The sequence below is a fragment of the Haliotis asinina genome, chromosome 11, assembly GCF_037392515.1.
Source record: "Haliotis asinina isolate JCU_RB_2024 chromosome 11, JCU_Hal_asi_v2, whole genome shotgun sequence".
In the NCBI taxonomy this organism is placed as follows: domain Eukaryota; kingdom Metazoa; phylum Mollusca; class Gastropoda; order Lepetellida; family Haliotidae; genus Haliotis; species Haliotis asinina.
The window spans coordinates 34,825,036-34,837,012 of NC_090290.1; the positions used below are offsets into that span (position 1 = coordinate 34,825,036).

Sequence of the window (11,977 nt, forward strand, 5' to 3'; positions counted from 1 at the left end):
TATATCTCTTGTGAAACATTTACAGTTATGCATGGCTTCAACAAATTCTATAGTGAAAAACACACTGGGGGTGTTGACTCCCAACTGATCATGTTTAATGCTATTGATGAATGGTTCTAGGTCATCAGGTATGTTTAAACTACATTTGGTTTATGTTGATTCAGTTTGGTTATAGCAACATCAGTATGGCTGTCAGTCCGAACAGCATTATTTTCCTTTTCACCTTTCCTTTATCTGCATTGAAATGAAGCAACTTTGGATCTTCAGTAACACATGCTTGTTGAAAGAGGTGACTAACAGGATCAGGTGACTTGCTGACTTAGTTGACACATGTCATCTTATCCCAGTTGCGTAGATTGATGCTCATGCTGTTGATCACTGTATTTTCTGTTTTAGACTGTCGTCATGTAGCTGGAGTATTGCTGAGTGCAGCGTGAAAGTAAATTCACTCACTCACTGACACTCACAGTGCTATGATGTTTGTAAGCCTATGGTAAACTGTAATAAATGTACCATTCTGCCTACATATGTAGTTTGTAAACATTATTAGCTGGTGGCTGAGGTGACAACCATGATGCCTCCCCGCTTTTCCTTTTTGATGGATTTAAGTGTTGCTTCCTCTAGTCACCTTGTTTAAGGAAAACCCAAAGTTAAACATGTCAAAACCCATACATCATACTTGTAGTTCATGGAGTATTTACATGCCCGTCACTGGGCGTTCCTGTATCTCTAGAAATTACTTGCACTTGGATTTATGTTTAAATAGCATAAAGGAAAATAGTCTTGGTTTTTTGTTTACATTGAATAGATAAGAACCTGGAACAGATTTTGTTTTTGTTTATTCCAGATTATACAACCTTAAATCCATTGGATTCTCTGTCATGATTGAGTTTTTGAAATTAGTGTAAGTCCACTAATATCTCAGATTGAGGAAGAGTGAGTGAGTGTAACAACAAGCATGGGTTACTGAAGATCAATAGTCTATCCCTGACCTTCACAGGTTGATATTCAGGAAGAACGATTGAGGTTTTCCTGTGGACTTCAGTTTTTTTATTGTTTACTTGTTGTTTAACAGAGCAGTGGGTAATTTTCCAGGTATATGACAGCTTTTTGTAAATTTTCAGACCAGACAATTCAGTGATTAACATTATGAGTATTGATCTACCCAATTGCATATGATGATATGTGTCAACTAAGTCAGCAAGTCCTACCACTCAATCCCATAAGTTTGCCTCTTGCAAGAAGCATGGGTTAGTGAAGATCATTTCTAACCAGATCTTCACGCGTCACTAAGAAGTGGGACTGAAGCCAAAGCAAGGAAGTAATCAGACCGCTGCCATTGACTGTACTGATCATACTCATGAAGTTCATTTATTTTGGGGGTGGTTATTGCCCAAATTTTCCTTATTGCAATATAATGCATATATTGCAATATGTATTCTGATATATTGCGAAAGTGTAACACATGGTTCAGGTAATGAAATTATTGTTTCCTTTCTTTTGAAACAGTGCCCCAGATGTGATTGTACAAGAGATAAATTTCAGATGTTTCCAAACTGAAGACTGTGCTCTTGAGTTTGGAACTCCAGAACAAAAGCTTCAGCAGTGGCCTCCACCAGTTTGGTTTGTTTATCAACAAATGCCGATACCAATCTATTTTTTTAAATTATGGTTCAAAATGCATCTGTGTGACCAATAAACATTCTCAGCAATAATGTTAGGGAAATGCATCATTGTGAAAGTTACCGATCATGGTCACAGAAATTGGCAATCGAATTGGGTGAAACAGTTCACGAAAAGTGTACTGCAGTATATTGTATTATGAAGTTTACATTGAAATATGCCAGTTAACCGGTATTATCGGCAACCCCTACGTAAAATCACTGCAAATCAGTTAAGGCTAAGCACTGTCAAGCTCACAGTCCTTGGATGGGTGACCGTGTTGGCAGCTTGACTCCTGAGAGTTTTAGGACTTCAGTTCTGCCCCACAGTGAACCACATGTGATACATGTGATCTCACCATAGGCAAGTGAGTTTGTTCAAAATTGCCTTTGTTCACACAGCAGGAAATGGGTACCCAGTGAGATAAAGCCCTGTGGCTCTAGCCTTCTAACATCTAAGCTGGAGTTATCCGGGATAATAATAATCAGATTCTGAATACAATGTCCAGTGAGCAAACAAGTCAAATGGATACTAGACACTATATAAGTGAATAATTATTATTAAGAACCCCAAGTATGACCGATGATGGTGAAATCCTAATTTCTAGCTCTGCACTTGCCTTTTCCTGTATGAGAAGTCTGAGGCCTTGAATAACAATGCTTAGTCTCTGGATGCAAAATTTTGATTATAACAGAAAAGCCTGTTTAAATTGAAAGGAGCCCCGGAGATCATTTTATTTAGAGCCTTATAGCACTGCAGTAAATAATGTGGTTCGGGGACTGTGAAACACACTTTCTCTGAAAGTTTGGTATAAATAATGTGTAGGGATACCAGATGTTGAGTGTATTGATGATTGGCTGGGGCAGTGGTAATGTACCTAGTCATGTTTACCCACATGTGTGGCTGAGTTGTCAGATACTCATCTTCCCAGTCATCAGGCTGGGCCTGATGCTGCCAGTAGGTGTGGAGTGGAAACAAGCTTTGCCTGCCTCCAGAACTAGCCTGTTCTGATGTGTGTCTGTGGTATTAGGTGATCCAGTATAAAACCAACCTCACTCACTCACTCATTCACTCAGCCGTGCTGTTGCCTTGAGTAGACTATGCAGACATTAACTGATTGTATTCCTGGGACACTACCATGTAGCACAGCACAGAAGCTTCAAACTGACTGTGCATATGTTAAGGTCGGTTGTGTTTAATTTGTGCTGTTTGTTTCCATTTGTCCAATCAGGATGAACACATCATTGTGAAGACTGTTTACAGGTAAATGCTATAGGGTAATCTAGTGCTTAAAGTGTTTTGTTCATCATGCTGAAGACTCCGGTTCAGTTCCCCACAATGGAATGGGCGTAATGTGTGAAGCCCTTTTCTGGTGTCCCCTGGTGTCATGATACTGCAGGAATATTTCTAAAAGTTGGTTTAAGCTGAAACTCACTCACTTGCTGATAACTAAAATGAACACATTTAACGAAAAAAAACCAACAAAACAACATTCAAAGTAAAAGAATGATGTAAAGGAGCCCTCTGATATCCTTCAATTTCAGTGAGTGAGTGGGTTTGATTTTACGCCACACTCAGCAATATTCCTGCTATATGGCAGCAATCTGTAGATAATCAAGCCTGGATCAGACAATCCAGTGATCAACAGCATGAGCGCTGATTTTCACAATTGGGAACTAAAGACGTGTCAACCAAGTTGGTAAGTCTGACCACCCAATCCTGTGAATTCAATTCTTACAACAAGCAGGATTTTACAGGATCAATGGATTGCAAAAGACCCAGGATCTACATGGATCTTCTTCATTTCAAGATTTGCCACTTTTTCTAGACTTGCATGAGCTATCTTGGACATACTTGGTTCAAGGTCTGTATGACAGACCATCTGGATTACAATTGCTTGAGTTACAAGACCAAACAAAATCTTACTGGACTCGGACAGCAGAGTGTATGAAGTGTATGAAGCTGCTGATTGCCACAGTGGCTTTGATCATGCTGTCAGTCAAAGGGTTAAGTGTCCAGGCATTCCAGAGACAAAGTTTGGGCTGATACAGCGTTAATATTGCTTGCTGCAACAGAAAATAGAATTTAATCAATGTCTCATCAAGTTCATGATAGTGCAGTACCAGGAAGCACTCAAATAATGGCTCACAACCATGACAGCATGTTTGTTTTGTTTGGTTCAGTCTGGCTACCATGGTTACAGGGCCCATACTGTTTTTCATTAATGTGAAATATAGTATTAAAAATAAACAGTTATGCTTCATAGAAACATAATAATCATGCTGAACACCATCATTAACATTAGTAAGGAAACAATGAAGCATATCATGTATGCTACATTAATACCGTGTTTCACATTTTAAATATTTAGTTATTTGTGTGATTGCCAGTGTCCATCACTAATGTAAGAGTAGGAATTTATTGCTGTGTTTTTTTTAGAAAAAAATTATTCCCAGCAACCTATCCTGGTTTGGTCTGTTGTTTTATGCCACACTAAGCAATATTCAAGTTTTATGATGGTAGTCTGTAGATAATCAAGTTTAGACCAGACAGTCCAATGATAAGCAGCATAAGCATCAAAGAATTTGGGTACAGTGATGTGGTCAGTGAGCCAGAGCACCCAATCCTGCTAGGCGCATTTTATGACAAGCATAAGTTGGTGAATAAGTTTTGATTGTAAGAGACAGTCTAATGGATCAGTAGTCCTTCACAATGACTTTGTCCTATCTGTGTCATGCCATACCCAGTGCTGATCAGCACTCATGATATTGATCTGGCCAAGACTGTTGCACAAAGGCCTAGCTTGTATATTATTGTGTGTGGCACTAACTGCACACCACCTGTATGTTTTCACTTTTTAATTGTTTAGATGTCAGACCAACTCAGAAAAATGATAATTGGCTTTCATCACTGTATTAATGTGGTGTGAGCTGGTGCTGTAATCATTTTTCATAATATCGATCACTGGTTTGTCCAGCAAGATCTGATTGTCACAGCAGGCATATTATTTACTGTGTGGGACAATACCTTCCCATTTATTAATTGTTTGTTGTCATGGGAGAATCAGAGATGAATGTCTTTCACTGACTTCCACTAAAGTATGTTAAATGTATGATAATCGATAGAAAGCTGATTTGTAAAGAACTTGTTAGAATTGATCTCCAGTAGCCCTTAATAATTGTAAAAGGTGAACGGTCCCAGAATCACTCACTATGATGATTCTTATCAATGTATCCCAGCTTGACACACACACATGACAGCAACTCTTGACATTTTAGATGCTTATAACTGATAGATTATAATACTGGGTCAAGTATTGAAATAAAAGGGAATCTTGGAGTCACCTAGATTTGCTGCTGAGGTGTTTGCATAAATCACTCTATAAATCCTCAGCCTCTCTCAGAAGGGCAATCAATGCCAAGGACCCTTGATCTCTTGCCTAGTTTTGACCTTATATATTTTATGAGTTGGTAGACAATAGAAGTTATGTTTGAAAGGCTTGAATCAAATATGCTAGGACTGCGACTGGACTTGACTTGTCTGATCTCCATTTAGTGATGGAAGATGTTAAATGAAGCTTACTGCTGTGTTGACAGTGTTGTTGAACATTGAGAGATAGCTACAGAGAATGAGCATGACATATTTTATTATGTGAGGGCTAGATGTGAGATGAGATATTAGGTGGTAGATATTATTTATCCTTGTCGGGTATTAGAGATACCCATATCTATGGTGGCGATATCATATATAAACAAGTGAACATTTGTAACATGGTCATATTTAAGTTTCTTTGTCTATGTTGTGAAACTTGATGTATGGTCATAAAGTGTTTAGGATTAGGCATATGGAGGCTTCCTTCTATCCTTCGGGGTGATGGGGTAGCCTAGTTCTAAAGTGTTTGCTAGTCATGCCGAAGACCTGGGTTTGATTTCCCACATTCATGTGAAGCCCATATCTGGCGTCACCCAGATGGAATATTGCTAAAAGCTGTGTTAAACCCACCTCCCTCACTCACATAGCTTGTTTCACGTTACTTTCGCAACTGCCTAACCCTTCCAGCAATGCTAGAGCCCTAAATGAAGCAAGCCTAGAGTTCCCCAAGTTCATGCTGGGATCTCCCAAATCACAGAGGCTTCTTTTCAATTTAAATGGGTTTACTTTTTAGAATCAAAATCATATATATTCAGGAACCAAGCATTAGTCTCTTACATACATGGCCTGAAAATTGAAATTGAAGAATTCAGGGTTTGGTATTTATATTCAAATTCTCATCAAGGTTTGCAATGTTTACCTCTGACGCAATCAACGCTGGGTCATTTGTCATAGCTCTCCGTAATGTTTTAATTTAAAGTTTTAATTCTCTTTTATTCAAATACTACAGCTGCAGGTTCCCTTGGATGAGAATGCTTGCTAATCCTGCTTAACTATGGACAATTTTAAGGGCTTGTTTTGTTCAAGTTAACATTGACACAGGCAAGTCATCCCCAGGCTTTTCTTCTAAATTTCCTAAAATAGTATAAATTTATAGCAAGAGGCAGTGTGGTTGAGGCTGCTAGTATTGATTCCTCCAGCTGTTCCATGGTCTATATGTAGTATACCATGTGTGGAACACTGATACAGACTGTCCCACAACACGGAGACATATTGTATTGTCCATGGTGACAGATCAACTGAAGATGAGCGTGGTACTGGTGTTTTGCAGGGATATTCTACACATAGAGACTTCTACATTGTGTGTTGTTGTGTAGTTCACTGTGACATTTGCATGCACTCAGTTCCTGAGGAAACAGGATCTTTGTTGGACTTAACTGTTGAAGCGTAACAGTAGTTTGTCACTGTTGTTGATAGACACACGTCTGCCTGTTAATGTTTGCTGTGGATTACACCGGTTTGGATGAGTTGACTAACACTAACATTGTTATTGGGCGTGGAGCAAATATAAGGTGAGCTGTCATTTCCCTATTCAGTTTTTGAAATAAGCATGAAGATAAAAGGCATCCTTACTGAAATATATGGAATCTCTTGACTGGGCGCAAACTTCCAGGTCCTAAGGCTCTCTTTAAATTTGAGCTTTGCCAATATACAGTCAGGCCGCGTTAGTCCGGACCCCGATAATCCCATTCCTATGATATCCAAACAATAGCTAGCTGTAACCAATCTTTTTTACTACGCAAACTCATTACCTGTCGATTCATAAATTCGGTGCTGCACTCTCCGTATCCAGACATTAATTAGCGGTAACAGATTAGCTAATTACACATAGTTTTGCTTCATTAATCCGGCGGTACATCAAAAAGGTTTGGATAATCCCCTCACATTCAGTGATAATTGTTAAGTGACACTTCCGAGTTGATTTTGTGATTTTGATCAATTATTGGGTCTTACTTTTGGTTAGTTTGAGAAATGCCTGTCATGCTTACTTGCTGTGTAAAACACCATTCGTGTCAAAATTTGAGATTATAACATGGATGAAACAGGGTTGTTTTTAAAATCACACCCTTGCAAACAAGGAAATGGCTGGCACAAAGAAATTGGAAGAATGTATCACCATTGCCTTGTTTGTAAACACAACTGGATCGGTCAAAATCAAGCCGTTTGTCATCACAAATTCTAGACATCCCAGATGTCTTGGGAGAGACTTTAGTCCAGAAATGTATGTCTGATATCGGTTTAACAAGAAAGCATGGATGACATCGGATATGTTTTGTGACTGGCCACGATCATTTGACAGACAGATGCGATGACGTGGTCGACACGTGATCTTACTTTGTGACAATGCTGCCAGTCACAAGTGTGCCAATGTCAAACTGAACAATGTGAATGTTCATTTCTTACCCCGAAACACCACATCGCAGAACTTTCAAGGCCCACTACAAGAAATATCTCGTCAAGCATTGCATCCAGTGTGCTGAAGACGCTCTCCAAGGAGCATCTTTCAAGCCACCTGCCAAGCAAACTGTCATTGGAGATTTCTTTCACAACTGAGTTTTGTTATGTGTATGTATAATCTATCCAGACATGATCGTATGCATTGATTGGTTGTTAAATGAATATTCAAGTTGTTATGTCTACAAACTGTAATAAAGTCTTTTGAAACTTGTATACGTTTGTATGTTTTTGTATTGCCATGTCAAAGGGAAGTAACTCTACTGTAGTGGTGTTCATAAAAGTTCGTTCATAAAAGTAGTTTGTATGTTTCACTCTCCGAAAGTTTTGTATAAAAAACAGAAGTGTCCAGATTAACGCGGCCTGATTGTAGATTCTCCTGTGTCCCTATGCTGTGACATTATTCCCTTTGGTGTTTTTCCAAAGAGCCATAAAAGTTGCTTCCTTCCAAATACAAAGTGGCAAATTTGAAAGAGTTATACTTGACAACTTAAGTTTTTAGCATGTTCAAGTGGAGTGCACATATGCAGCACTGGATTAGCTCTTATGGCACATATGTGACTGAGCCTTTATTATATGTTTATGATTACTTTGAAGTCTTATTCCTGCATTGGGACATGAAGTAGTGGTAAAACATCCATTTCATAATCAAAGACCCAGTTTCCATTTGCCCAGAATGAGCTTGCATGGCTGGTCCCAAACCAGCAATATCCAGTTAGTACAACCTATGTTATTAAGCACAAACAGTGAAAGTTCGTTGAAAACACTTTTCTGACCCCTCACAGTAGTCAAAGCATATCAGGTAGAGAGTTTATTAATGCACAGTGTATGCAATACATATTGCATCTCTACTCACTTTCGTTTTTGCTGTTATGTTTATTCAATCGTGAAATGCCTTATCTCAACAACAGTAAAGATGAACTGTTTTGACAAAACCAGGTGGTGGTTGATTGGCCTCTTTGTAAGTTATATGAAGTTGATATATCGTTTTTAGCAACAATATGGCCAACAGTGTGTGAACAGAGTTTTGTATAACGATTTATATTCCCCAGACAGGCAGTGACACAGATGCAACATGAATCTAGTTCACTGGCTGATGCAGTAGTTCAAGCACAGAGCAATGGAAACAATGTGCTTACAAATGTGTTTTTCACATCAGAATATTCAAGTGATCTATATGCGCCTGTTCAGTGATCTGTACTGGCCTCGTATCTGCAACAGAGTAGTGAGTGAAAATTCGCTGTTTGTCATACGTGTTGATCTGGATCTGTTGTTCACAGTGGTGATTTGTAAAGATGGTACGATCACTTAGGAGAAAGAGGTTCTGATGCTTCCTTTTGCAAAATTGCATTAGGTCCAATGACAAAAACTTTTGAAACTGTTGCTTTTGAGCACATTAATTCTGTTTCCTTATTCATATATCATGTATATACCCATCCTCGATATCTCCAGGGTATACGTCCCGATAAGTCTCCACTATACCCTGGACACATCTATGGCTCGGCCCGATAATTTTATTACCTCCCTATGCGGGCTCCGCATTCTCACAGTAGCGAGTCAGCTAGGCTGCCGTTATAACCGAGCTTGCGAGTGTCAACAAAGCTAGCAGTCGCAACAGCAAAGGTTTGCTCACCATGCGACTCACAATTTAGGGAAAGCATACAGACAACTTTATAGGTCCGAAACTTTTAAAAACATATGCAAGAACATGTTTAATCCGTTTGATAATTTAAAAAGCGAAAGTGAGTTGTGATTGGTTCACTCAACTTCCCAGCGTATACACCTGATTGGATAAAAAGCCAACCAAGGGAGGTAATAAATCCAGGGTATAGTGGAGACTTTTCGGAACGTATACCCTGGAGATATCGAGGATGGTATATACCAGGTGCACATAGTAAATGCCAGGTTTGTTTGTCTTCTGAGACAATGACATCCAGGAATTCATATAATTGTTATAATATTTACATCTGCCCATACGTAAATCAGTTTGACACTATTGTTTTTTCATACTGAAATTCATGCACATGTTCGGGCATTACCATTTTGTCGTTGTGAAAGGAATTATTCCATATGACATGGAACAATACATGAGCTTCAGTCATTGTTATAAAAAGAAAACAGACATGATCATGATGATAGGGGCCTATGAACATTATGTGTCATAAAAGTGAAAATGCTCAAATCCTTAAAACAGCATCTGAAAACATTGTGCAGGTTGTGATAAGAAAAAACAAGATCAGAATGAATTTGTCTTTTCGGGGAAATATGAGATTACAGTGTCATTTCTGTTTAGCTTCCTGTTGCTTAATCTTTACAGCATGTGGTTTTTCCAATTTAGAATGAGCTCTTGTAATCTTATTTTTGTCCATGGAGGTGTGCTGTTTGTTAGGTAGGTCACACTGTTCATTACATCAGTCACTGGTTTGTTGGTGTTTACAGATCTCTGATGCATATTGCTGGCAGATGTGTCAAACAATAAACAAACAAGACTTTATCTGCTCATTGTCTGATCTGACTTTAATTTCAAAATGTTAAACAAGAAAATTCAGCACAGCAATAATTGCAGGTACTAGTTAGAGGAGTTTCAGTTAGAGGAATTTATTAACATAAAATAATGATAATGGCCATTTATACCACACCTTTTCCACACACTCATGCATTATTGCTTTTTGGTAACTTTTTGGTAACCCAAGCTGCCTCTGCGGCTCTAGAGGATTATTGGTACTTGTCCAGTGGTGTACCTACTGTCTGCTGGGTGAACAGATGCTATTTTGAACATACTCAAAGGTGAGACCACATGTGTGGGGCAAGACTGAAGTCCTAGACTCTCAGGAGTCAAGCTGCCAAACAGGTCACCCATCCACGGACTGGTATTAGCAAAAGAATTCAAAGACACAAAGTTAAGAAAGAATATGGATTATTCTGTTACAAGAAGACCAAAGTATTAGACTAGTATTAGTGAAAGAATACAAAGACCCAAAGTTAAGGAAGAATGTGGATTATTCTGTAACAAGAAGACCAAAGTCCTTGTTGCCGGATGATGTTTGACCTGATGTCCATATGAAATGGGATTATAAGTAGAAAGCATTAGTACAGCGTTCAATGGTGTAATGGAATCTGGTCTTTAGTACGTTTTGCAGTGAGGTTCTGTTAGCATCTCACAGTTGTGTGTACTCTGTTGGTGGTAGTTTTTACACTACTTTTACATGATTCCTCCCACTACTTCTGCACGGAATGCACATGGGAGTAGTGTTTCTATTTACAATTAGAGAAAAGTTACCAATGCATAACAAGTATTCTTCATTTTATTGGTATTGTGCGAGGAAGGTAGTATCCTGACAAGTATCCACTTAAACAAAATATTTGTTCTTTGACTAAATTCCTGAAGAGTATTATTCTTAGTAGATTGGTGATCTTCCAAACCTAATGCAAGGTGGCAGGAATTTTCTGGAAATATGAGCAAGCCTGCAGTTACAATACATGTTACGTGGGAAAGAATGACTTTGTTGATTGCAAACAACATTAATCTGTGCTGGAAACTTCCCAGCATGTTTGGACCTTGAGGTTTTCAGCTGTCGGTGTTTGTATCTCATGTTCAACAAGTACGGGAAACTTTTTCACTTTAGAAACAGAAGCAAATGTACCCAAATTATCCTTTTGGTGTTTGTATCTAGCGCTGAACAAGTATGGGAAACTGTTGCACTATAGAAACAAAAGCAAATGTACCCAGATTATCTTTTTGGTATTTGTATCTAGTGCTGAACAAGTACGGGAAACTTTTGCACTTTAGAAGCAGAAGCAAATGTACCCAAATTATCCTTTTGGTGTTTGTATCTAGCGCTGAACAAGTATGGGAAACTGTTGCACTATAGAAACAAAAGCAAATGTACCCAGATTATCTTTTTGTTATTTGTATCTAGTGCTGAACAAGTACGGGAAACTTTTTCACTTTAGAAACAGAAGCAAATGTACCCAAATTATCCTTTTGGTGTTTGTATCTAGCGCTGAACAAGTATGGGAAACTGTTGCACTATAGAAACAAAAGCAAATGTACCCAGATTATCTTTTTGGTATTTGTATCTAGTGCTGAACAAGTACGGGAAACTTTTTCACTTTAGAAGCAGAAGCAAATGTACCCAAATTATCCTTTTGGTGTTTGTATCTAGCGCTGAACAAGTATGGGAAACTGTTGCACTATAGAAACAAAAGCAAATGTACCCAGATTATCTTTTTGGTATTTGTATCTAGTGCTGAACAAGTACGGGAAACTTTTGCACTTTAGAAGCAGAAGCAAATGTACCCAAATTATCCTTTTGGTGTTTGTATCTAGCGCTGAACAAGTATGGGAAACTGTTGCACTATAGAAACAAAAGCAAATGTACCCAGATTATCTTTTTGTTATTTGTATCTAGTGCTGAACAAGTACGGG

At 38.5% G+C, this 11,977-nt stretch overlaps 1 protein-coding gene across 10 annotated transcripts in view; it reads left to right on the forward strand.

Moving 5' to 3' along the window:
- The window catches only part of LOC137256625 (dnaJ homolog subfamily B member 6-like), a 59,387-nt gene that overhangs the window by 26,288 nt on the left and 21,122 nt on the right, over window positions 1-11,977 (forward strand). For 2 of the 10 annotated variants that reach the window (XM_067794513.1, XM_067794518.1), the window contains exon 1: window positions 6,432-6,605. The exons of the other annotated variants lie outside the window; for them this stretch is intronic. The gene's annotated coding sequence lies outside the window, so the exon portion shown is untranslated. Of the gene's footprint in view, window positions 1-6,431; window positions 6,606-11,977 lie in introns of those variants that run through there. 10 annotated transcript variants of the gene reach the window in all.